This window comes from Stenella coeruleoalba, assembly GCF_951394435.1.
Source record: "Stenella coeruleoalba genome assembly, chromosome: 3".
Classification (NCBI taxonomy): Eukaryota; Metazoa; Chordata; class Mammalia; order Artiodactyla; family Delphinidae; genus Stenella; species Stenella coeruleoalba.
In genome coordinates this window covers 43,653,879-43,681,623 of record NC_137148.1, presented here as the reverse complement: position 1 = coordinate 43,681,623, position 27,745 = coordinate 43,653,879, and the positions used below count along the sequence as shown (strand labels likewise).

At 41.4% G+C, this 27,745-nt stretch overlaps 1 long non-coding RNA gene across 1 annotated transcript; it reads left to right on the top strand.

The window, feature by feature from the left end:
- The first annotated feature begins 225 nt into the window (after positions 1-225).
- On the top strand, positions 226-22,122 carry LOC307183866. The gene is made up of 4 exons (XR_013827627.1): positions 226-350; positions 530-660; positions 2,631-2,732; positions 22,027-22,122. It is a non-coding gene; the product is annotated as an uncharacterized lncRNA (long non-coding RNA).
- The last annotated feature ends 5,623 nt before the right edge of the window (positions 22,123-27,745 follow it).

Genomic DNA, 27,745 nt, shown 5'->3' with positions numbered 1-27,745 from the left:
GTGTTCTGTGTGAGCAGTAAGGAACAGCAGAAGTGAAGGAATGTCACTTCTGAGATTAGGTTCTAAGAGGCTGTACTTCCATCATGGGCATGTTGCATCTGTTTGTCGTCGGTCTCTCTCTTTCTATCTCTTAGATCCCTTACTCTGGGGGAAGCAAGCCTTGTGAGCAGCCTTATGGAGAGGCCCACATGATTAGGAAATGAAGTTTCCAGCCAACAGCCAACAAGAAACTGAGGCCTGTCAACAGCCATGTGTGTGTCCTTGAAATGGATCCTGAGCCTTCAGTGACTACAGCCCTGGCTGACAGCTTGACTGTAACTTCATGAGCGACTCTGAGCCAGAACCCCCAAGTAAGCTGCTTCTCCATTCTTCTACCTCAGAAACTAGTTGAGATAATACATGTTTGTTACTTTAAGCTGGTAGTTTTGGGGAGGGGTAATTTGTTATACAGCAATAGATAACTAATTCACCTACTCAAAATCTCTTCTTTCTTTTCTTCTTTCTAACAAGTCTCAAATTTCTTTCAAAGCATCAGTGTGCCCAGAATAAAAACCAACCAACGAACCAACCAACCAAACAGAAGTTACCCAAGAAGGAAAGTGGGACTCAATCTACAGAATCAGAGCACCTTGGGTCTTGGCTGCTGAAACACAAAACAAAGTAAAACACTTTTCTCAGTTGTATTTTAGACTCATACTTAAAACAAAATAAAACAACAACAAACATTTTTGACTCCTCTGGGGAGCTTGAGTATGAGGAAATCATCAGAAACTATTTCTGTTTGTCCCTCCCTGGTCCCCATCCCAGGAACCAGACTATTGAACTTGGCCAAGAATAAATGGAACTTGAGTTTCAAAACCTTCCTACCCAATAATGTTTCAAATTTGTAGCCTTTGAAGACTGTGAAGATGTGAAATGTAGCAAACTGAATTGAACATTTACCAACAAGTGTTTGGAGAATTCTCTTGCCTTTTTGAGCAAGAAACTGTTTATAGACATGATTGTAAGAACCGTCCTTTTTATTCTCCTCAGTAACTGGGGTTGCCCAATGTCTGAAGCTCTCTTATCTGCCCAGACATTCTTTGATCCACCCACCTTAAACAGAACAGGAAAAAGGGTTTGTTTTCGTTTTGTTTTTAAGCATTGTCACACCCTAAAGGAAAATTTTTAGGTTGTGTGTTAGACTAGACAAATTAAAAACATCTAAAACAAAACAAAACAAAACAAAAAACATCTAAAAACAACACCTCAAAATGTGTTTATAATTTAATGTGGAAATGAATAAAATGTGGATTCAATTTTGGGTTAAAAATTAACAAAAAATTGTCTTACTGGGGAAACTCCTTTTTTCTCACATTCTTCTTGTTCTCTTCAGTTCCTTCCTCAACTTTTCACTGTCATTTGAAATTATAATTAATCTGCTGAACTCAATGTCTATTAAAATCAACTTCTTGTAACTGCTAAAAGTCTTCTATATTAGGACTTTAAAATATAGGGCTTCCCTGGTGGCGCAGTGGTTGAGAGTCTGCCTGCGGATGCAGGGGACACCGGTTCGTGTCCCAGTCTGGGAAGATCCCATATGCCTCGGAGCAGCTGGGCCCGTGAGCCATGGCCGCTGAGCCTGTGCTCCGCAAAAAAAAAAAAAAAAAAAAAAAAAAAAATAATAATAATATCAGCTCAGTTATTTTGATATTAAAATATTTTGGGGAGGGGGAGATGAAGAAGATCTGTAGAACAAAAGAAACTGCACAAGAGATCATGAAAATTAAATTAATTTCCAGTTGTGTAGTAATCATAAGAGAAAGCAAAACATACCTCCCAGAGAAATTGTTATCATATATGCAATCATTTCCCTTGAAATAACATAAATTAACAAGGGAATCTGTTAATCAGTTCTTTGGCATTTTCGCAGTATGTGGTTATCTAGTGGTATATTCTTTTTTTTTTTTTTTTTTTTTTTTTTTTTTGCGGTACGCGGGTCTCTCACTGCTGCGGTCTCTCCCGTTGCGGAGCACAGGCTCCGGACGCGCAGGCTCAGTGGCCATGGCTCACGGGCCCAGCAGCTCCGCGGCATGTGGGATCTTCCCGGACCGGGGCACGAACCCGCGTCCCCTGCATTGGCAGGCAGACTCTCAACCACTGCGCCACCAGGGAAGCCCTAATGGTATATTCTTAATAGAGGAACTATTAAAACTTTTGGAGCTAAATTATGTCGAAAATATCACACTTTAATTAAAAAATACATAAGAATGAAGAAATGGAAACTGAATACGAACTAGAATTTCTAAAACCTAATCTGAATTGAAATGAGCTAGGAACATAAATTTTGGTTGCTAGGTGAGGACTCACATTGTTTTACTTTGAAATGGGGACATGAACCCTTGATACAATTTTTTTTTTTAATCACTTAGGTAATAAAAGGACCTCTCGCATTGATCATTCTTTGATTGGCCCAAAACCCAGCTTCAACTTCCTATAATGCTTGGAGATAATTCTTATGGCCCAAAGTAAAAGTTAGTAGAATAGAGCATTTCCAGGTTGTAATGTTAAATGTATTAATATGACACGTGGTTGCCGCTTTTCAAATGTAGCAATGAGATTCTAACTCTGCACTATAACTTGTGTTACAGTTTCCAGTGGAAAGGAAGCCATAACCTAGATTGTTAGACAGATTTTGGTGTCAACCCTGAATAAAATCTTGGCTTTGCTACATTTTAGTTTTGTGACCATAGGTAAGTTAACTTCTCTGAGACATAGTTTCTCATCTGTAAAATAGATATAATGGTATTTTGTGAGGATTGAATGAGAAAATATGTAAATCACCTGCTTAACAGAGGTCATTTCCCCATTGTCCTTTTCCATTACTCACAGTATTGTAAAGCTGTAACATTAAGAATTCTCACACTTTACAGTTCAAAGTACTTCCTCAGGATTCTCTGGAGTCTTTCTTCTCTCTTGATCTCCCATATCCTTCTTCCATGGATGTTCTTTTTCAGCCCCGTTCTTCCCTTCTTCATGCTGCATTCAATCTCAATACTATTTAAACCTCTCATCTTGGTTTTTTCCACACACACACCCATGACTTTCTTCCCCTTTTCTTCTCTGCAACCAAATGACTTCTTTGATCCTTAGTGCTTTCTCATTCTCTAAGGACAATTCAGGTACGTATATTTCTTGTAAAAACATTGTGGTATTATAAATACTTTTCAAAGAAAAAAAATCCACTCATGTTGTTTTTCAGTCCCTGTCATATATTTACATTAAAAAATGCGTTTTGTGAATAGCCAAGATGAAGCTGTCCGTGGGATGGTGTGGTGCAATGGCTAGAGCACAGGAAGAGAGAAGCTGCTTCCTCTTCTGCTCTGGTGACCCTTGTGGGTCCATTTACTTCTCAAGGTCTCAGTTTCTTCATCTCTAAAATGAAGAAGTGGGAGAGATTACTCCTGAGGTTCCTTCAGCTCCGAAAATATTCTAAGACTTGGTAGTTTTATAAAATGGGAATGTTCTTCCAATACTGCCTAACCCGAGAGTACAGCTGACCACAGTATCATTATTGAATTTTTTTTCCCCCAGTTCCTGTGCATGAGTGCAGAAAATAAGCAGGAGATAGAACCCTGCAGGCACAGATAGGAGTACTTTCTGCAGGGAGGATAATTACCTCTTGGCCTTCTACCGTGGGGGCCTATTGATCTTGAGCCACACTGATGCTCTCGGATGGCTCCAGGTGGGCGCTCTTGCTTGCTTCCCCTTATCACAGATCTGTAACTGCTCTACAATGAATCTGTGAAACGGCTGGACAAGATTAAAGCTTCAAGCTTTGCCCTAGAAGAGAACAGATCTATTGGTCTGTGCTGGAGACAGACCCCAAATATCTCTGTGCTGCAGTGAGAAGCAGAGTACTGGGTATGTCAGCTTTGGGGGATGGAGGGGAGAAGGTCAGAAGTAAACATGTTAAGAAAAATGTCCCCATTTATCCACTTCCTGGTTTGGTTTGTTTTCAGAGTATTGTCAAATGCTTCCCTTCCCCCTAATGACAGTGAACTGAAGAGCCAGCAGGACAGAGGTTTCTGTGTTACGACATGAATGTGAAGTCTTACTGTATTTTGAGTGCTTAAGGAAAAGCTAATGGGAACTTTCCAGGGAAGATGGTGGGTGTTATTAACATGGAAATATGTATGAGAATTCCTAAATGAAGGCTTTATAGGGTGGAGCTGGAAGCTAATAAGACTCTGGCTGGTTGGGGGTGGGCAGGGTGTGGGACTTGTTGGGAGTGGGGAGAAAGGGTAGGGAAGAAAGCCTTCTTTTGGACTCTGGGGACTCCGTGGGCCTGTTTAAAGGGCCTAGAATGAAGGCTGGAAGGGAGACTGAGCAAAGCAGGGGAGGTGCTAGAGAAACTAAAATGACTGTAGCACAGGAGGGGGGCCCCTGGCCAGGGCAAGAATGGGAACCTGCAGCTGGAGGTAGAAAATACTAGGAGTTTTTGTTTGTTTGTTTTGTTTTTTGTTTTTTAAAGTAATTCCTGAAGGTAAGGGCCACACTGGGAAGGACCTATGGATTCAAAGGAAAGTGGGCTCTAGGAGTCCCAGCGAGTGGCCTCAGCTTTGAACCTGTGGCAAGCCAATGGGCATAACAGTCAGCTTGGTTCCCCCGCCTCCAGGCCTCTAACCTTTGCAGCTAAGGTCACAGCTGTCCAGTTGGCCCAAGGCTCTGGAGCCAACCCTGTTTTTACAAAGCAGCTAGAACTGAGAGCTCTAGTCTATTGCCATCGTGGTGACAAGGCTTCTCTTTTTACTGCAGGGTCTGCTCTGATTTGTAACTGGCCTTTTGTCTTATTTCCTTTTGCCTAAGCCTCTGTCTTGGGTCCTAGGATCTGCCTCTTTTTCTTATAATGATATTGCTAGCATTTGATTAAGCACCAGCTATTGTGCTGGTCCTCATACTCACTATCGTATTTAATAACCCTATGAGAAAGGTAATATTATTCCTATTTTGCAGATGAGAAAACTGAGGCTTAGAGTGTTTTTTTTTGTTTGTTTTTTTGCGGTACGCGGGACTCTCGCTGCTGTGGTCTCTCCCGTTGCGGAGCACAGGCTCCGGACGCGCAGGCTCAGTGGCCATGGCTCACGGGCCCAGCCGCTCTGTGGCATGTGGGATCTTCCCGGACCGGGGCACGAACCCATGTCCCCTGCATCGGCAGGCAGACTCTCAACCACTGCGCCACCAGGGAAGCCCTAGAGTGTTTTATTTTATTTTTGTTGTTGTTCTTTTGCTTGCCCCCAGTCATGGATCAGAGCCAGGGTTCGATCCAGGCAATTTATAACCGGAGCCCAGTTGTGTACCCACCATGCCACCCTGCTTCTATATTCAGTCTCTGCCTTGGTTCTTTGTCTGCCACTCTGATTATACTGGGATGGGCCTCCTGTATGTTCTTCTCCTTTCAGTTTTGCTGCTGAACACCTTCAGCATGTCTGCCTCCTTCATCTTTCTTTAGTGATGCCCCGCTCAGTGGTCTGCCTACTTTCTGGGTCTTGACCATTTCATGTATACTGGTCCTGCTGCTTATAAAGAATGCTGCTGGTGGCCCCTGAGATTTCCTATGAGCCGTGACTGAATACGATTCTCTCTTACTCTTCAGTAGAGTCTAGTCGTGCAGGTGTAGTCACTGCAGACAGACTGGAAGCAGAGTTTGGCTGGATAAGATTAGCACTCAGGGTGTGAAGTTGGCTGGAGTGTGGATCAGGGCTTCAGTAGCCCCAGCTAGAAATGAGTTGTCCTGGTTTGATGTCTAGATGAGCTGGGGAAGGACCTCTTCCCCTTTAGTGGTGAATTGGGGTCATTTATTGGAATCTGTGGTGTGGCTTGAAAGATTCTGCCCTTCAGCTTGAGTGGGGCCTACCTTGGAGCACGGTGCCTGATGCTACACTCTGACTTCCTGTTTTGGTTAGGGCAGAGGTTCTCAACCTCACTACCCATCACAGCCACCTGCAGAGCTCCTGAGAACGGCTGAGCCCTCTACTCTATCCTCAGAAGTTCAGTTTCAGATGACCTAGGGTGATCTCCAGGCATCCATGGTTTTACAAAAAAGCACTGCAGGGGATTCTAATGCACAGCAAGGGTTGCTAACCACTTATGTGCTGGGTGATTCTTGGCCTGAGGGTATCACCAGTGAACGGGAGCAAAGCAGCGTAGCCTGGGAAAGAAAGATGTCTTTAGTGTTGCTTATCACCATGAACCCTGAATATCGTGGGATGTAAATCTGATCAAAGAAAGGCCATGTAGGTTCTTCAAGTTGTCTGGGACTGCTAGAGGAAGCACACCATGTGCTTGAAAAGTGCTGTGGTCCAGGGATTTAGAGAGGATGCTGGAGCTAGAAGGCTCCTCTCTGGGGCTGGGAGCTAGCTGCTCAGCTGCAGGGTGATTGAGGGAAAAGTTTTTGATTCTATCCTAAAGTGGCCCCTAGTTGCCCTGAAGCCTTGGACTGCCGTCCAATGAACTGCCCAAATGTGTTAAACTCTTAAGTCCGTCAGAATTGCAAAGGCAGAAATGCTGAGGTACAGCCTGAGGAGAGGCCAAGTAAAAGCATAGATCATTATTTAAAATGTGGTGGTCTTTGCACGATGGCTGTGATGATCCACATTTGATACAAAAGCAAAAGAAAACCAAATATGTTTTAAACAAGATTTAAGACACACTTACAAGGTCAAGGGCCTTCTTAGCAGAAAGATGTCTGTGATGTTTACTTGGTTTTGCTCAGATTTTATTTTTTAATATTTTCAGTTCCTGTTTCTTAGCTTTTATTTTTAAGCCCGTGGACTTAAAATGGTCAACCTTAGGTTAAGTGGTGTATTTTCTTTTGATCAAAGTTTTGAAATAAAACAAACTTCTGTGATTAAAAAGAGTAAATCTCTGATCACTTTCATGTCAGACAAGGGGTCTCTGCCCATCCAGAGCTCTGTGGCTATCAAGGCAGGAGTGTGCACTGCTTTATCTTGTTGGACCTCATCTTTAATGAGGGGGTTGGAATTGGTGACCTGTAACCATGGAATAAAGGCTGACAACTCTTGAGCTACTGTATGTCAGACGCTACGCTAAATTCTTTACACGGATTATTTCATTTATTTCTTACCATGACCCTAGGATGTAAGTACTATTTTTATCACTGCTTCTGTTTTAGAGATTAGGAACAGAGGCTTAGAGAGATTAAGTAACTTTTTGGAGGTCACACAGCTGGTAAGTGCTAGAGCTGGGATTCTGAGGCCAGACCCGTGTTTATAATCACTATGCTTATATTATCTCCCTAAAGAACTTTATCACCACTTCATAAAATGAGTTTTGCAAGGCCAGCCCTCTGTGAACCTGTTTCCTCCTAGGCAGATTGCCTCTTCATCTGGGCTGTGAGATGAATGGCTACACCTGGTCATGACTGGCCAACAGGCTAAGATTATTCCAAGTGTAAATAACTGGATAAGACGGACTGAGATTAGTTTTTCTTGAGAACGTGAATGCAAGACTATGAGCTGAAATGAACACTGCAGAATGTAACCAATTTATTTTACTTAAGAGCAATTTGCTAGTACACTCATATTCATAGCAGCATTATTCACAGTAGCCAAGAGGTAGAAGCAACCCAAGTGTCTGTGACCAGTGAATGGATAAACAAAGTGTGGTATATACTTACAACGGAATGTTAGCCATAAAAAGGAAGGAAATCCTGACATGCTACAACATGGATAAACCTTGAGGATGTGACAGTACATGAAACAAGCCAGCCACAAAAAGACAAATACTGCATGATTCCACTTATCTGAGGTGTCTAAAGTGGTCAGAGTCCTAGAAACAGAAAGTAGAATGGTGGTTGTCAGGGGTTGGGGGAGGGGGAAATGGGGAGTTGTTTAGTGGGTACAGAGTTTCAGTTTGGCAAGATGAAAAAGTTCTGGAATGGGTTGCACCACAGTATGAATATACTTTACTGAACTGTACATTTAAAATTTGTTAAGGTGGTAAATTTTATGTTATGTGTATTTTACCACAACAAAGAAAGAAGTAGCATTCCCCTACAATGATCAGTGTGCTGAAAATAGGTCTTAAACCAAAGTAACATTACTGTCACAGAACTCTAAACAATATTTAACGACGCCTTATTATGTCAGGAATTGCAAATATAGATTCTGTTATTTTTCTTGAATGTTAATTTATTACTCTGAGTTTATGGTGCAGCTATGAGGGTTAAAGGGGATGAGAATTATACCTACAACATAGGGAATATATGATACATTTAAGGCAGTTAGCATGGTAATCGCACAATAAATCTTAATTAGTATTATTGCTATTGCTCTCTTGAAAAATAAAATATTTGGAGCAATGCAAAAAAAAAACCCAATTTGCTAGTTATTATGAGAAATACATAGTTTTTCTAATTTAATGACACCTAACAGTGAACAACCATCCACCAGACCTTTCAGCTCTAAAACTGCAAACCTGTGATTATCATACAACGATTATCCCGCTGACTGCATGGTATGTTTCTGAGGGACTGTGGCTTTTTCATTACTGTTCGTATAGGCAGGATGGGAGTCTTTATAATATTTGCACAAGGCAGTATCCCACATTGATTCTAGAGAAAATGGAGACAGGGACTGTGAAGGATTTTTTCGGGCTGGGTTTTGTCACCAGTTGGCTTTCTGTGGAGAAGGCAGTGCAGTGCGGGGACCTGGGCTGTTCTCCCAGTTCTTAATGGCTGGGGGGCATGGTGTACAGTCCAGTAACTCTCCGAGCAATTCACTTTTCTCATCTGTGAAAACATACCGTTGGACTAGGTGAACATTGTGTCTCTTAACCTGTCCCTACTCCTTCTGTAGACATACCCTCAGAGATCTGGGGGGACTGTCCCCCATAGGGTCATAGGTATGCCCTTAAGGTCACATAATTAGAAATGGATTGGCCTTAGAAACTTTTTACTTGGATGAAGAGAACTTGTCAATTATGCTTCAAGACTTGTCTGGATTGGATAAAAGGACAGCAAATGATAATGTGAGGACCAGAACTGTCTTTTTGGATAATTTAATACAAAATTATGCCATGCCTTCTGTATAGATGAGTGAGTAGAATGAGCCTTCCCAGGTAAACAGCCATTTCTCTGAAAATCGAGGTGGAAATGCATATTCAGCTGTTCACACTCCAGTAAATTGTAACATGGGGGACGTGTCCCATGGTTGTGTCTCCACGTTCCTACAACAGCAGCAGCTCCTTCTAGAATATATGCCTTAATGGACTTCATTCAGGGCTAATGAATTCAGGCTTAATTGACTGGAAGACTGTTGAAATTTTGTGTGTGATTTTAAAAGTCACTGAATAAAAGATTGGGAGGGAGCCATAAGAAACTGTCTAGTTAATTACACCACAAAGGCGGGATGTCTTAATTCCCCAAAAGCAAACTGGTGAGAAGATCTCAGGTGAAAGTTGTTTATTTGCGAAATGAATGAGAGAACAGGGAGAGAGTGGCAGAAAGGCAAAGGGTATCATGGCTGCTGCGGTGGGCAAAGGGCCCTGATGACACTGGGGTTCTGAGAAGCATATGGGGTGTCTCCAGGATTGTCCTTTGGAAAGCATTTCTCCAGGTCCCCATGGCCCATTGGTTGAGGACTTCCAAGCCAACTTGAACATGGGCTGAGTGGGCTCCTGCACTTTCAGAGGAAATCATGAGGCAGGAAAGCAGAAAATTGGCCTGAGATTCATGGAACTTTCTGCCAAAATGTGGCTGAAATCAGAAGTGGGCTGAGGGGATGTGATAAGGGTGCCAAGAAATCACCAATCATGTTTTCTACCCTTTGTCCTTGTGGCTTATACAGGAAAGGCAGTGTGGTGTAGTGGTTAACCTTGTGCGGCTATAGCAGAGCATCTGGGTTTGAATCCTGATTCCACTTTTACCAGGCACATGTTCTTGAGCAAGGTACTTAACCTCCCTAAGCCTTGGTTTCTTCATCTGTGAAATGGGGCTATTGAAATCTTCCTTGAAATATTGTGGGGATGGATTATATTATCCAGGTAGAGCACTTAGCAGCCAGGTTTGACTCTCCCAGGGCCTCACAATAACTTAGAATAAGTTAATCAGAAAACTTGTGTAAGCTATTTAGTCAAAATCGCAAATAAGGTCAGACTGATATGTTAGTACTGGAAGGGATTAATGGTCTTAATTAGATAGCATGGAAGTAAGAGTTTTCACCCCCTCATCTAGGATGGATTTGGTGGATTCCATAGAAGCCGAACAAGATGACTTTTTAAAGTATAGATTTGTATTCCTACCTTCCTCAGGAATCTGCTAGTTTTCACGGTTGATGACATTCCTTTAAGGAACCATATCCCAATGAGCCATAGGACATGAAGAGCTGTCCTGGAGGTATGGCCGCAGGCCCATTAAGTCGAACCTCCAAAATCATTCTCACTGTGGAGAGGTGCCTATACCTTAAGGAAACACACCTGGTCTTTTCTACTAGATTTTTGGGTTTTGTTTATTGTGCAGTAACCATTTTCCTCCATTGGTAGGGGAAAGTGAATCTGGAGAGGCTGGTTTAGAAAGGGCAAGGCTAATGTCTTTATGGCCATAGACCCCTTGCAGAAACATCACAGATGTGGCCGCAGGAAGCCAGTGATTGAAGTGAAAAGCCCAAATTTAATTTTGAGCCTGATGTTCAACCATTTTTCCTACATTGGGAGTTTTTATAATGGAAATTAGATATGAGGTGTTTTATCAATTGAGGAACATTTTTGTATTATGTAACTGCCTCTGGTTATGTAGGTGACTGAGGGACTAGGAACCCAAGAAGAGGGAGGAAAGTTATGGTCCTGCAAAGCCTGGGAAGATGCTGCTGTGTGTCACCCTGGTGAGCTGTTCTGCTGTTTGGTGTATACTCCTTTGTCCTTTGGTTTAAGATTAGGGGCTCAACAAACAGAATCGCAAAATAAAAGACAAAGGGCATGGAGAAGACTGTGAAATTCCTGAGTATGTGGAATGCAACATTTGGGTGTGTGTTGTCATCGTTGATCAATGGATATATACATTTTAGATTATGATAATAACATTTACTTATAACTATGGGAATTCCTCTGTTGTTGGTTATTGTGACTGAAACTTTAATCCTAACCTTAATACCTTCCTCTTCCACAAAAACAAGTCTTTTAATATCACAAGTTTTGGCAAACCAGGTTATTTTTAGGAATCTACATATCCCATTATAGCAGAACAAACAGTAGTGTTGAAAGCTCTGAGAGTCTAATTCCAAATTACTATGAAAGCTTCGATCTGTTCTTTGTTTTGGTTTGTTGTTCACAGTGATCCTGCCCATGTTTATTACCATTTATGAACTGTGTTACCATCAAGGTATGTTAGAGTGTAGTGGTGACTTGATCTGTGTTCTAATGTTGAGAACCATCTCCATAAAATGTATACTCACTGACCTGGATGTGATTTTAGTTTCTGTCCACCATCTGCTTTTTTTTTTTTTTTTTTTTTTTTTTTGCGGTACACGGACCTCTCACTGCCGTGGCCTCTCCCGTTGCGGAGCACAGGCTCCGGACGCGCAGGCCCAGCGACCATGGCTCACGGGCGCAGCCTCTCCGCGGCATGTGGGATCTTCCCGGACCGGGGCATGAACCCGTGTCCCCTGCATCGGCAGGTGGACTCTCAACCACTGCACCACCAGGGAAGCCCCCACCATCTGCTTCTAAAGCAAAACAGAGAAAGAGAAGGCACTGCAGTAACAGAGGTCAGGGAAGACCGTGGCTCCATGATGTGTAGTGCTGTAAGGGAATTTACTTCTGGTGATGATCGTGAGCTATTGAAGGGAAGGCCACATGGAGCAAATGAACCACTGGGGAGGGTGTGAGCACCTACTATGAGCTCAGCACTTTGGTAGGGGACGCACAAGAAAGCACAAGTGGTCTGTCTTCCATGACCTTCAAATTTGGGCGGAAAAATAAGCCATGCATGGTTGGGGAGTCATTAAGCCCCTATGCAGGGCTCTGTGGAACTGAGTCCAAATGAGTGATGTGCCCTAGGAATTCAAAGCCAGGAGGCTGTCACTGTGGGCAGCACGGGGAAGGATGGGAAGAGTACCGTTAGGCACAGACAGGAGGACCAGAGAGCAAATTCTCCGGGAATTATTTTTCAAGAAGTGATATGGTCTGGAATTTTAACGAAATGAGTTCATCCTACTGAAGGTGCACTCCAGGAGAAAACCAAATCTTTGTGCATGGGGTCGTTTCAAAGAAAACAACAATCACCCCTCTTGTTTTGCTTTATCTGCTACTGGTATAATACTAGCATGACTCATAGAGGATTTTGACTTCTTCAGGTGCTTTTGGTTACACTGGCCTTCTACTGATAGCGTGGGAGACTGGAAATACTGCCTTTCTTCTGACAAAAGCATTTTTTCCCCATGGCCAGCTCTTCTTGAAATGACACTTCTTTCTTGTTTATCCATGGCTGGAAAACTACTCCTTGCATAGGGCTTCTTTGATAATGATAGCAGTTTTATTTGGAGGGAAGTTGTTCACGGGCTAAGAACTCTATCCCTTTATTTGGATTTCCTTATGTAATGTTTTTCTTTTGTTGCCTATGTTTGTACTTGTTCTTCCCTTCTGTACTTTTGCTCTTCTTGGTGGGGTTGTCTGTCTTGGATTTTTGGCTTCTCCTGTAGTTCCATTTTTAGGAGAATTATCTTAGAATTCCTCATGTATGAGACATAGCTTCACTTTTCTACCTTTATCTTGTCAAATCTGAGGTTTCTGGTCCAATGCAAAATGGTACTGTCACTTTGGAAGGCAGTTTGGTGGTTTCTTTCAAAGCTAAGCATACTCTTCCCATACAATTCAGCAGTTGTGCTCTTTGGCCTTTACTCCATAATTTGAAAACATATATCCACACAAGAATCTGCATATGGGTGTTTATAGCAGCTTTATTCATAACTGCCAAAACTTAAAGGCAACCAAGATGTCCTTCAGTAAGTGAATGAATAAGTAAACTGAAGTACATCCAGACAATAGAATATTATTCAGTGCTGAAAAGAAATGAGTTATCAAGCCATGAAAAAACATGGAAGAAATTGAAATGCGTCTAACTTAAGTGAAAGAAGCCAATCTGAAAGAGGTTACATACTGTATGATTCCAACTATATACTGTTCCAGAAAAGGCAAAAATATGGAGACAGTAAAAAGATCAGTGGTTGCTAGGGGATAAAGGAAAGGGGAACGATAAATGGGTGGTGCACAAAGGATTATTAGGGCACTAAAAAGATGCTGTATGATACTATAATGATGGATCCATGTCCTTACACATTTGTCCAAACCCATAGACTGTACAACACCAAGAGTGAACCCTGATGTAAACTATGGGCTTTGGGTGATAATGATGTGTCCGTGGAGGTTTATCAATTGTAACAAATGTACCACTCTGATGGGGGAGGTAGATAATGGGGGAAGATATGCATCTGTAGGGACAGGAAGTATATGGGGAAATCTCTGCATCTTTCTCTCTGTTTTGCTGTGAGTCTAAAACTGCTCCTGCTGCTGCAAGAAAATAAGTCTTTAAATATGAAGGAACATCCAAGAATACCACTGATTTGGAGAAATTTAGTAAAGAGACTCCCGTATAAGCTTTGAAAATCATGTTATTCATATCTATGCAATGCCTTCCCTAGAATTTCTTAACTCACAATTTTACTTTCTAAAAAAGGTTCTGGCTAAATGTTTTCTCAGCAACTGATTTTTTTAAAAAAACAAAGAGGATAATAAAGGCTTTTAAAACTCCATTATAAAAGCAACATATCCTGTGCAGCTCAGGAATAATAGTTCAGGAAGGGACCCCTCCAGTGGCAAGTCTACAACTCGCACGGTCCCTTCCACTGGTTATTGGAGGGACGCTTGAAAAGTATCTATAGAAGCATTGGATTTAATATTTGTAGTTAACAAACTTTATTTTGGTTTTAGATATCTGTAACATGCAAAATATGGTAGGTTTTAGGTGTAGATTAAATATGACATATTTTCTATATAGGGCTGGCAAGTCTAGTAGACCCAAAAGAGGGTACAAGGTACAAGTGGGCATATATATCTATCTGCGAATGCATATATAGTATGGACATCTTTCCAGTGGACTCAGAGGTGGACCTTGGCTGTGGACCCACAAGGAGAGATGCTGGGGGCTGGCCATGAAGGGGAGGGGCGTTGAGATGAGGGAGGGAAAGGAGTGGGACAGCTTTCAAGCTGGACTGCAGAGCCGAATGGGACAATGACAGGCCCTCTGAGCCTCCAGAATATAGATCCCCCTCCCTCCCTTCCACATCCCCCCACCCCCCCACCCCCCCACTCCCCCCCACCCCCCCCCACCTCCAAAGCACTGGAGAAGAGGCTCCGTGAGTGAGCTGCATATTAGGTGACAGGACAAATGGGCAATTGACTTAATCTCCCTGACCTCCAGTTCCTTATCTTTCCCATGAAGAAGTTGGATTGAAGCTGTGAATTTTCAAACTTTTCTTTTTTAAGAGTGATGCTTTTTGTTTTTTGCAATTTTGAAGTAAAAGATAAAATATCCATACAGAAAAATTTTGAAGGATGAGAAACAAAACATTACTAGCATCCGAAAATTTCCCATAGTTGCCACCCACCCTGAGTCCTGATTACAACCTTCTCTCACCCCACAAAGGAAATATTCTTGAGACTTTTGTGATAATCATTCATTTGCTTCTTCCTAAGTTTTATTGCCTGTATGTATACCTCTAAAAAATATAGATTCATTTTGCTGGTTTAAAAATTTTATATAAATGCAATAATTCTGTTTTCTTTTTTGTCTTACCTTTTTCATCCAGCATTGTGTTTGCAAGTTCATCCATGTTGTGGCACAAATCTCTGGCTTATTAATTTCTACTGCTGTATAGTCTCCCATTGTATGAATTCACCACAATGTATCAATCCATTGTACTAAGGATGGACATTTGAATTGCTTCTGATTTGGAGCCATTATGGACAACAGTGCTGTGAACATTCATATACATGCAGTCTGGGGCACACAGGTACACATTTCTCCAGGATACATATCTAAAGAGCAGAATTGCTGGTCATAGGGTATGCATGCCTCAAATTGTTTTTCAATGTGCTTATAGTAGCTCTTTTCCTCCCTAAACAAAACCTGATGCATAAGGTCAGGAAATAAAGTAGATGACAGCACAGCTCTGATCGAAGCAGGGAGCAGTCCCAAGGGCTAGCTTCCTCTGTATGGTGCTCTTGTTGGTGCTTTCTTGTGGGTCTAACACACCCTGTTCTCCAACATTCTATTTGCTTCTATATTCCCTCTGTTGCTTTAAAAGACAAGGGATTCCAGTGATTTCCCATTCCAAGGGCAAGGAGAGATTCTGACCTTCTGAACCCACAAATAGCATTTCTACTAAGGATTATTTTAATTTGGAATCCCAAGATTCTACTTTTAAAATAGGTATTTCCTTAGACCCTCCCTAAAGAAATTCCTATTGAATAAAGAAAATTTTTAAAAATGCATAAGATACTCCTCCTGGGCCTATCTGTCTTTATTATGTTCCTGAATTAGCTTGACTTGGGTCTTGGCTGGAAGTAGAAAAATTATATCCAACAGTTATGTAAGAGAATAGCTGAAAGCAATTGGATTAAAATATTTGAGCAGGTTAAGCCCAGAGAGGATATATCAAAATGTTGAGTACCGCTGGGGGTGTAAGGAGGATATCTGTACAGCATCTGATGTACTTGGATGTTGACTCTCTCATGGTCAGGAAGCCATGGTGGTGGTTTAAGGTTTAGAGGGAATTCATGTTGTTAGGAGTTATTATCCCCATCAAAATGGCAAAACATCGAAATGGAGACTTTTCTCGATGCTGTCTTCTGCCAAAACCGTAATAGTAAAGCAGGATCGAGGCTGGAACAGTCTGGGCAGTAGACAGGCCAATGCATGTAATGCATATGATTAAAAATAGTTAGCACAAAGAAATGGTTGTTATTGTGCTTTGTCCAAGTTGGACTTAGTAACTAATTAAGTATAAGCTCCTTCTTCTTCTTCTTTTTTTTCCCCATGGCCATATGCAGTTTTTGAATTCTTAAAACACAAACTTTTTAGAAGAAGAAGTTAAATACAGAATGCATTGAGTTTGGTAGAGAAAGTTTAAAGGTCTGCGTTTTCCCACCAAAGCTATTTAATATCAGCTGCAGAGTGGGTGTGTGTGTGTGTGGAAAGGTTGTGACCTCCCTTATTTTTACAACCATTGCCATGATTTCATAATACTGGCAGCAGTCACCCAGAGTGAAATAGACTTTATTACAGTAATTATATGCCAGAATGTGGGTATTAAAACAGAAAAACTTTTCTACTGATAATAAATGTCAAGGGAAAAATGACTTTACCCAACAACTAGCCCTTCATCAGTGTTTTTAATGTATTAATGGCCTCAGTGAAGATGGAGACGTGTCCACAGGGATAGAAGTTCAGACCCCATATAGCTTTTTTGCCTTATTTGCAGAATGTTAAGTAGGGCAGTTGAAAGATAGAGGCATGTTTTAGCAAGTTAGGTTTATTTTTCTCCATGGCATAAAGTCATATATTTTCACTTGAGCAGATATAGCTATTGTTTTGGCAGATTGATTAATTATGGCCGTAACTGAATTAGTCTATTGTTTCTAGATCACTTCATTGATTTTCCCTGTTTTGGTGGGTTTTTGAGAACTGGGAGAAGTAATGCAGCATGAGAATTTTATCTTGAAATATGGTAGTTTTCTGAATATTAAAAAGAAAAAGCTCAAATAAGGACAATGAAAGATCTGAATAAGTATCAGAAGGTGTAACTTTTTGAAAATGGCCATATCTAAATTATAGGCTTGTGGCTGCTAAATTATACTCATCTAGCATTAAGTGTGGGGTTTATCAGTACATCTCTGAAATGATACACATGGTCTAAATGTGGAAAGTATACATCAGGAAAACATTTAATCCACTTTGCAATTAAATTTAGTGAAAGGTTGATTAATTCCAAGAAATACTAAAATTATAGTACTTCTTATCTTTGCTTTCAAGGGACTTTGAAGTGGGCAGCTGGACTTTTCTGCAAAGTGCCCTATCAGCTGGCATAGAGAAAGAATATATGCAGAAAACCAGTAGCAAAACTCAGAGCAAAATATGGGCTCCCAGCCTCCATTATGTAAGAGTCTAAAGGTCATACTTTTCTTGGATTTTTACACACTGTTGGAAGGTGACCTCCACTTTCTCCATTAGTGTTTATTCCTGCATACAGTTGGTGCTTAACAGATTCAAGGGGCTGATGAAGATGATTTTCATTTGGCGCCTGCTCTAGACTTCTGCTTGGCCACATGGAAGGATCTGGGTTCAGAATCTCCTGGAGTGAGTTGACTGTTGATGGTGACCTGGGGCAGCATCTCAGAGGAGCCATAGACCTGCCGGCAGTCATCAATCACTGACTCACAACAGCCTTAGGTGCTTGCTACTCCCACGCAGTCTCATTGCTCAAAATCCAGACCAGTCCTCCGAACAGGACACTGATTCCTCTTATGTGTTTTCTCTGTTTTCTGCAGCGGGTTTGTCTTTAACAATGAGCCATTCATGGGCACCCAGGGAGCTACCCAGGACCAGGGAGATGGCTGCAGGCCCCTGCAGGCAGCTGGCCATGTTCCAGTCCAGATATTCTTGGGAATGTGGAATTATTTGAATCAAAGGGAAATAAATCTTTTGCAAATGTTAATACAAATGACTGTGGGAAGGGCTTGCTGCTAAAAGAGAAGCTGAGAATTCTTGGTGCCTACTGAGTTATTTTTTGGCAGGCAATACTACTAGGTTGCTATGGGAATGATGACAAAATAATAGTCATATTTTTAATGATTGCTCTTACTGTGTCATCTTCAACTGCCCTAGGTTGAAAAAACTTCTGCTTGGGGCTGCCCTGGTGGTGCAGTGGTTAAGAATCCACCTGCCAATGCAGGGGACATGGGTTAGATCCCTGGTCTGGGAAGATCCCACGTGCCACAGAGCAACTAAACCTGTGCGCCACAACTACTGAGCCCACGCGCCACAACTACTGAAGCCTGTGCGCCTAGAGCCAGTGCTCTGCAACAAGAGAAGCCAACGCAATGAGAAGCCCACGCACTGCAACAAAGAGTATCCCTGGGCTTCCCTGGTGGCGCAGTGGTTGAGAGTCCGCTGGCCGATGCAGGGGACACGGGTTTGTGCCCCGGTCCGGGAAGATCCCACATGCCACGGAGCGGCTGGGCCCGTGAGCCATAGCCGCTGAGCCTGCGCGTCCAGAGCCTGTGCTCCTCAATGGGAGAGGCCACAACAGTGAGAGGCCCGCGTACTGCAAAAAAAAAAAAAAAAAAAAGAGTAGCCCTTCTCACCATAACTAGAGAAAGGCCACTCTCGGCAACGAAGACCCAGCACAGCAACAAAGACCCGACGCAGCCAAAAAAAAATTTTTTAAAAAACAACAAAGAACTTCTGCTTGAATCACTTTGACTATTCTTGTGTTATGTTTTGCTTCTTTTTCTCCTGTACTTATGTTTGCAAACATATCTCTCTAAATCAGTTCATCGATCCAGCCGTACCATATTTTCTTTGAGCATAAAGGAACCATTACTTTTGAAGTTTATACCTTTGACTATATGCTTTCTGTGTCCTAGGTTTCAGTTAGAAGAGCTGTAGCCTGGGGACCCGAAATTCTGTGCACTTTTCTGATGGGATGGAGAGGGAAACTGTGCAGTATGGGACAAAGGCCAGCTGACCTGGGGCAAGTTTCCCCTTTGCCACATCTGGCTGTGACACCTCAGGGCGATTAGTAAACGTTCCTGAACTCAGTTTCTGCATTTGTAAAATGGGGCTCATTATACTACCGCTGGAGTGTTGTTAGCCCCACTGAAAATGTATGTAGAGTCCTATTACAGGGATCATGAATACCTAGCAGATACGAAGCCAGAACTTCTCATTCTGTGTCCATGGCAGAAACTGCGACTCAATCTTTTTCCTTAAGCTAAGAGGCAGCCTTAGACTCCTCAACACAATGCTCCAGGTAAGCGCTATCAATCCGTCAGAGGTGGCATGGGAGATTTGACAAAGCACAATCCTTGGTACTTGATAGACACTCAGTAGGTGGTAGTTCTTAATTGTTACTATTCTTCTATTATTACTATTCACAGTAGGTTGTGGATATGACAGCAGGAGACACAGGCAGCTACTTTTTACTTTGCCCATTATAACTGAGCTTGCATCCAGAACCAGCAGCTTTGGATACAGCTCATCACTCACCTAACTAGAAAATACTGGTCTCTGATCTTCGTATCTCTCTCTTGGTCCCTTCCTCCACCTTCTTTGCTGGTTCCTCCTCACCTTACTGACCTCCAAATACTGGAGTGTCTCAAGGCCCCTTTTCTCTTTCTTTTTTTTTTTTTTTTTTTTTGCAGTACGCAGGCCTCTCACTGTCGTGGCCTCTCCCGTTGCAGAGCACAGGCTCCGGACGCGCAGGCCCAGAGGCCATGGCTCACGGGCCCAGCCGCTCTGCGGCATGTGGGATCCTCCCGGACCGGGGTACGAACCCGCATCCCCTGCATCGGCAGGCGGACTCTCAACCACTGCGCCACCAGGGAAGCCCCCTTTTTTCTTTTTTAATCCACCTTCACTATGATCTCATTTGATCTCATGGCTTTCAATATCATCCAGATGCTAACAATACCAACATTTGTATATCCGGTCTAGATTTTAGCTCTGAACTCTACTGTATATTCAACTGCATTCTTAAGACACATTTCTAATAGGATATGTCTGAAATAGGATGTATCTATTAATTGGATATCTAAGAGGCATCTCCAGCCATACAAGTTTAGCGTTGAACTACTGATTCATGATCCTCTCCCCTGCAAATCACTCCTCCCATAGGCTTTCTCATTGTAGCAAATGGCAATTCCCCCCAAGAGTTTCTCAAGAGGAAAAGCTTGAAGTCATGGATTCTTCTCTTTTCCTCACAAGCCACGTCCAATTCACCAAGAAGTCCCATGGTTGTACCTCCAAGGATCTTACTCCTTCTTACAACCTCTACCACTATCATCATGGTCCAAGCCACCATCATGTCTCACCTGGATTATTGTCAGAGCCAATAATAGGCTACAATTGTTTTTCAACACATAGGTAACGTGATTCTTTTAAAGGGAAATCAGACCATGTCACTCCTCTGTTCCACGTCTTCCACTGCCTTTTCATCTCACCTTGAGTACAAGTCAAATCCCCTACATTGCTCTAAAAGGTCCCACACAGTTGGCCTCAACCACCTTTCAGACACCATCTCCTTCCACTGCCCCCTCACTCATTTTACGCTAGCCACACTGGCCTTCATGCTGTTCCAAGTACACGCCGCTCCTGCTTCAGGTCTTTGCACTTGTTGGCTCTCTGCTTTGAAAGCACTTCCTTCAGATACACACAGAGCTTGCGTTCTCATTTCTTTCATCCCTGTTATTCAGCAAGGCCATCTTAAATATAAACCATAGCAACTACCCTCCCTACCTCTTCAGTCGGGCACCTACTGTCCCACCTCCTCTACTTCCTTTTTCTCCATGGCACTTATCAACTTCTGACATATTATGGCTTTGCTTGTTTCTTTATTAGAATGTAACATCCAAGAGGGCAGGACCTTTGTTCCCTGCTGTATCTCCAGCACCTAGAAAGTTCTGGGCGCATAGTAAGCCGTTTTTACTAAACTATTAAACGAATGAAACAAATGGCTCTAAAGCTTGAGTTTTTCTGAATTATTATTGGAATAGTTCTTTACAGGATCACATAGAATTTATACAACTTCCTACATTTGATTAATTCTAGCGATCTTATTATCTCAGTATATTTACCACTAAGAGCAGAAGAGCAGTACGGCTACTGTAACCATGAGTAAAAATACCTGTGTTTACTGTAGTCTTTCAGTATCCTGATTTATTTATTTTGGTAAATAGAGACAGAATACAACATGGAAAAATGCTGAACATTTCTAGTTGATCTTCTTGAAGCTTACCAACTTTGGGTGGTTATAAAACACACACAGATATTTAAAATTGCCCAGATGCTACCTGGCTGTGTTTGTACTGGGCTGGGCTTAATTGGTGGCTCCTGAATTTCTATAAAGGAGTGCTAATCTGGTTGGAAAGGAGATGTGGGTCTTCAAACCTTATTGATGTGGTTATAAGACCACGTGAAAAAGATCAGTTGCCCATCTCATAGAATGAAGGAGTGGTGAAGCCTGCTGGATGGGGTTTGAGGCAGAGGAGGAAGGTACCAAAGCTCTCTCTGAGAAGCATAAACATACGGGATTTAGTCTTAAGTAAGTATACGACTTCAAAGCAGTCATTTAATTTCTTTTGGCCTCAGTTTCCACGTCAATAAAGTGAGGAACTTAGAATACAGCAAGTATAAGGTTAATTCCAACCCTGTCTTTGGGTGGTATCATGAAAGGTCTCAGATTCAGACTCAGATATAACCTGCATTTAAACTGGAAATCTCTCTGAGGTCCAGTTTCTTTTTCTGTAAAGTGAATAAGTTTGGCTAAAACAGACTCTAAGGTTTTTCTCAAGTCTAACATTCTTTGCTTTGATTGTGCTTTTGGATTTTTTTTTCTTACTCTGGTGAAATTAAACCTCTTACTTTTTTTTTTGTTTGTTTTTTTGGTTTCTTTGAGGCTGTGGTCACACACAAACTGTGAGGCTATGTCACACACTTGTAGATGTAGTGTGCATACTTTGCTGTTGGTGAACACTAACTCTGCTTTTTGGCAGAGTGTGGAGCAGAGGTGGATCTGTGTGGTTTGTTTTATGCTCTAAACTTGACAGTGAGAGGACAGGAAATGGTCCATGGAGAAAATGGTGACAAAATATGCCTTTAACCTCAATTCTGCTCAATTGACATTAGAAACTGTTAGCATTTTAAAACTGTGCGTTTCCACTTCACTTAATTCCCATTCCTTTGCCTCCTTTTAGGGCATCTAGGTGGATGATTCAGGCCGGGAAGCTCTTCAGTCAGCTGAACGACAAAAAGGACCTGGTCACGCCTATTTTTAGCTCCGTGCCTCAGTTACAGGTACAGAGAAATGGAGGAAATAGAAACTGCTACGTCCGTTGAGCACTATGTTTGAGATTTCTTGATAACAGACTTCACAAAAGGGACAATGTTAATCTTTAACAAATGTGTGTGTTGTGCATGGGGTCAGGGCCCTGGAAAGATAGCTATCAAATCTGCAACCCTTTCTAACACAACTTTATAGGTGAAAACTCTTTGAGAAGAATTATCAGAAAGGAAAAAACAATGGCATAACTGATTAATTATGGGTTTACATCTTATTTTTGATCAATTTAACATGATTTTCACTCACAAAGCTGGTTCTTCTAAATTCAGTTTGACAGACATATATATATAATGCATCTGCTGTGGGCCAGCATCCTCTCCCCAGGCCTTTCACATCCACTGTTCTATTTCATTCTCTCTCTTTTTTTTTAACGTCTTTATTGGAGTATAATTTCTTTACAGTGTTGTGTTAGTTTCTGTTGTATAACAAAGTGACTCAGCTATATGTATAGATATATCCCCATATGCCCTCCCTCTTGCGTCTCCCTCCCACCCTCCCTATCCCACCCCTCTAGGTGGTCACAAAGCACAGATCTGATCTCCCTGTGCTGTGCAGCCGCTTCCCACTAGCTATCTTTTACATTTGGTAGTGTATATATGTCCATGCCACGTTCTCACTTCATCCCAACTTACCCTTCCCCGTCCCCGTGTCCTCAAGTCCATTCTCTATGTCTGCATCATTATTCCTCCCCTGCCCCTAGGTTCTTCAGAATCATTTTTTTTTTTTTTTTAGATTCCATATATATGTGTTAGCATACGGTATTTGTTTTTCTCTTTCTGACTTACTTCACTCTGTGTGACAGTTGCTATGTCCATCCACCTCACTACAAATAACTCAATTTAATTTCTTTTTCTAGCTGAGTAATATTCTATTGTATATATGTGCCACATCTTCCTTACCCATTAATCTGTTCATGGACACTTAGGTTGCTTCCATGTCCTGGCTATTGTAAATAGAGCTGCAATGAACATTGTGGTACATGACTCTTTTTGAATTATGGTTTTCTCAGGGTATATGCCCAGTAGTGGGATTGCTGGATAGTATGGTAGTTCTATTTTTAGTTTTTAGGGAACCTCCATAGTGTTCTCCACAGTGGCTGTATCAATTTACATTCCCACCAACAGTGCAAGAGGGTTCCCTTTTCTCCACACCCTCTCCAGCATTTATTGTTTGTACATTTTTTGATGATGCCCATTCTGACTGGGGTGAGGTGATACCCCATTGTAGTTTTGATTTGCATTTCTCTAATGATTAGTGATGTTGAGCAACTTTTCATGTGTTTGTTCGCAATCTGTATATCTTCTTTGGAGAAATGTCTATTTAGGTCTTCTGCCCAGTTTTGGATTGGGTTTTTGTTTTTTTGATATTGAGCTTCATGAGCTGCTTGTATATTTTGGAGATTACTCCTTTGTCAGTTGCTTTGTTTGTAAAGATTTTCTCCCATTCCGAGGGTTGCCTTTTCATCTTGTTTATGGTTTCCTTTGCTGTGCAAAAGCTTTTAAGTTTCATTAGGTCCCATTTGTTTATTTTTGTTTTTATTTCCATTTCTCTAGGAAGTGGGTCAAAAAGGATCTTGCTGTGATTTATGTCATGGAGAGTTCGGACTATGTTTTCCTTTAAGAGTTTTATAGTGTCCAGTCTTATATTTAGGTCTTTACTCCATTTTGAGTTTATTTTTGTGTATGGTGTAAGGAAGTATTCGAATTTCATTCTTTTACATGTAGCTGTCCAGTTTTCCCAGCACCACTTATTGAAGAGGTTGTGTTTCCTCCATTGTATATTTTTGCCTCCTTTATCAAAGATAAGGTGACCATATGTGCATGGGTTTATCTCTGGGATTTCTATCCTGTTCCATAGATCTGTATTTCTGTTTTTGAGCCAGTACCATACTATCTTGACTACTGTACCTTTGTAGTATAGTCTGAAGTCAGGGAGCCTGATTCCTCCAGCCCTGTTTTTCTTTCTTACGATAATTTGTATTTCTGCAGTGTCAGTTGTTACTTCTCCTTTTTCATTTCTAATTCTATTGATTTGAGTCTTCCCCATTTTTTTCCTGATGAGTCTGGCTAATGCTTTATTAATTTTGTTTATCTTCTCAAAGAAAGAGCTTTTAATTTTATTCAATTTTGCTGTCATTTCCTTCCCTTTTTTCATTTATTTCTGATCTGATCTTTATGATTTCGTTCCTTCTGCTAACTTTGGGATTTTTTGTTCTCTCTCTAATTGCTTTAGGTGTAAGGTTAGGTTCTTTATTTTAGGTATTTCTTGTTTCTTGATGTGGGATTGTATTGATCTAAACTTCCTTCTTAGAACTGCCTTTGCTGCATCCCATAGGTTTTGGGTCATCGTGTTTTCATTGCCATTTGTTTCTGGGTATTTTTTTGATTTCCTCAGTGATCTCTTGGTTATTTAGTAGTATATTGTTTAGCATCCATGTGTTTGTATTTTTTACAGATTTTTTTTTCCCTCTAATTGATATCTAGTCTCATAGTGTTGTGGTTGGAAAATATACTTGGTACAATTTCAATTTTCTTATATTTACCAAGGCTTGATTTGTTACCCAAGAAATGGTCTATCCTGGAGAATGTTCCATGAGCACTTGAGAAGAAAGTGTATTCTGTTGTTTTTGGATGGAATGTCCTATAAATATCAATTAAGTCCATCTTGTTTAATGTGTCATGTAAAGCTTGTGTTTCCTTATTTATTTTCATTTTGGATGACCTGTCCATTGGTGAAAGTGGGCTGTTAAAGTCCCCTACTGTTTTTGTGTTACTGTCATTTCCCCTTTTATGGCTGTTAGCATTTGCCTTATGTGTTGAGGTGCTCCTATGTTGGGTGCGTAAATGTTTACAATTGTTATCTCTTCCTAGATTGATCCCATGATCATTATGTACTGTCCTTCTTTCTTTCTTGTAATAGTCTTTATTTTAAAGTCTATTTTTCCTGATATGAGAATTGCTACTCTAGCTTTCTTTGATTTCCATTTGCAAGGAATATCTTTTTCCATCCCCTCACTTTTAGTCTGTATGTGTCCCTAGGTCTGAAGTGGATCTCTTCTAGACAGCATATATATGGGTCTTGTTTTTCTATCCATTCAGCCAGTCTATGTCTTTTGGTTGGAGCATTTAATCCATTTACATTTAAGGTAATTATTGATATGTATGTTCCTATTACCATTTTCTTAATTGTTTGGGGTTTGTTTTTGTAGGTCTTTTCCTTCTCTTGTGTTTCCTGCCTAGAGAAGTTCCTTTAGCATTTGTTGTAAAGCTGGTTTGGTGGTGCTGAATTCTCTTAATTTTTGCTTATCTGTAAAGGTTTTAATTTCTCCGTTGACTCTGAATGAGATCCTCGCTGGGTAGAGTAATCTTGATTGTAGGTTTTTTCCTTTCATCACTTTAAATATGTCCTGCCAGTCCCTTCTGGCTTGCAGAGTTTCTGCTGAAAGATCAGCTGTTAACCTTATGGGGATTCCCTTGTATATTATTGTTGCTTTTCCCTTGCTGCTTTTAATATTTTTTCTTTGTATTTAATTTTTGATAGTTTGATTAATATGTGTCTTGGCATGTTTCTCCTTGGATTTAACCTGTGTGGGACTCTCTGTGCTTCCTGGACTTGATTGACTAGTTCCTTTCCCCTATTAGGGAAGTTTTCAACTATAATCTCTTCAAATATTTTCTCAGTCCCTTTGCTTTTCTCTTCTTCTTCTGGGACCCCTATGATTCGAATGTTGGTGCATTTAATGTTGTCCCAGAGGTCTCTGAGATTGTCCTCAATTCTTTTCATTCTTTTTTCTTTGTTCTGCTCCTGACAGTTATTTCCACCATTTTGTCTTCCAGGTCATTTATCCGTTCTTCTGCCTCAGTTATTCTGCTATTGATTCCTTTTAGAGTATTTTTAATTTCATTTATTGTGTTGTTCATCATTGCTTGTTTCATCTTTAGTTCTTCTAGGTCCTTGTTAACTGTTTCTTGCATTTTGTCCATTCTATTTCCAGGATTGTGGATCATCTTTACTATCATTACTCTGAATTCTTTTTCAGGTAGACTGCCTATTTCCTCTTCATTTGTTTGGTATGGTGCATGTTTACCTTGCTCCTTCATCTGCTGTGTATTTCTCTGTCTTCTCATTTTGCTTAACTTACTGTGTTTGGGGTCTCCATTTCGCAGGCTGCAGGTTCATAGTTCCTGTTGTTTTTGGTGTCTGCTCCCAGTGGGTAATGTTGTTTCAGTGGGTTGTGTAGGCCTCCTGGTGGAGGGGACTGGTGCCTGTATTCTGGTGGATGAGGCTAGATCTTGTCTTTATGGTGGGCAAGACCATGTCCGGTGGTGTGTTTTGGGATGTCTGTGAAGTTTTTATGATTTTAGGCAGCCTCTCTCCTAATGGGTGGTGTTGTGTTCCTGTCTTGCTAGTTGTTTGGCATATGGTGTCCAGCACTGTAGCTTGCTCTTCGTTGAGTGGAGCTGGGTCTTAGCATTGAGATGGAGATCTCTGGGAGAGCTTTTTCCCCTTTGATATTATGTGGGGCCGGGATGTCTCTGGTGGACCAATGTCCTGAAATTGGCTCTCCCACCTCAGAGGCTTGGGCCTGACACCCGGACAGAGCACAAAGACCCTGTCAGCCACATCTCTCAGAAGAAAAGTGAGAAAAAAGAAAGAAAGAAAGAAAATAAATAAATTAAATAAAAGAATAAAGTTATTAAAATAAAAAAATTATTAAAAATAAAAAATAATTAAAAAAAGGAGAGAGAGAAAGAAGAGAGCAACAAAACGAAAAAACAAATCCACCAATCTTAACAAGTGCTAAAAATTATATGTAAAAAGAAAAAAAAATGGACAGTGAGAACCCTAGGACAAATGTCAAAAGTGAAGCTATGTAGACAAAATCACACAAAGAAGCATACATATACACACTCACAAAAAGAGGAAAAGGAAAAAAATATATATATATACATTAAAAAAAAAGGTAGAAAGTGATGATAATAAGCTCTAAATACTAAACTAAGATAAACATAAAACCCAAAACAAATTAGATGCAGAAAGCAAACCCCAAGTCTACAGTTGCTCCCAAAGTCCACCGTCTGAAGTTTGGGATGATTCGTTGTCTATTCAGGTATTCCACAAATGCAGGGTACATCAAGTTGATTGTGGAGATTTAATCTGCTGCTCCTGAGGCTGCTGGGAGAAATTTCCCTTTCTCTTCTTTGTTCTCACAGCTCCTGGTGTTCAACTTTGGATTTGGACCTGCCTCTATGTGTAGGTCGCCTGAGGGCATGTGTTCCCCTCCCAGACAAGACAGAGTTAAAGTAGGAGCTGATTAGGGGGCTCTGGCTCACTCAGGCCAGTGGGAGGGAGGGGTATGGAATGTGGGGCGAGCCTGTGGTGGCAGAGGCCGGTGCGACGCTGCAACAGGCTGAGGTGTGCTGCGTGTTCTCCCAGGGAAGTGGTCCCTGGATCACGGGACCCTGGCAGTGCCGGGCTGCACAGGCTCCCAGGAGGGGAGGTGTGGATAGTGACCTGTGTTTGCACACAGGCTTCTTGTAGCTGCAGCAGCAGCCTTAGGGTTTCATGCCTGT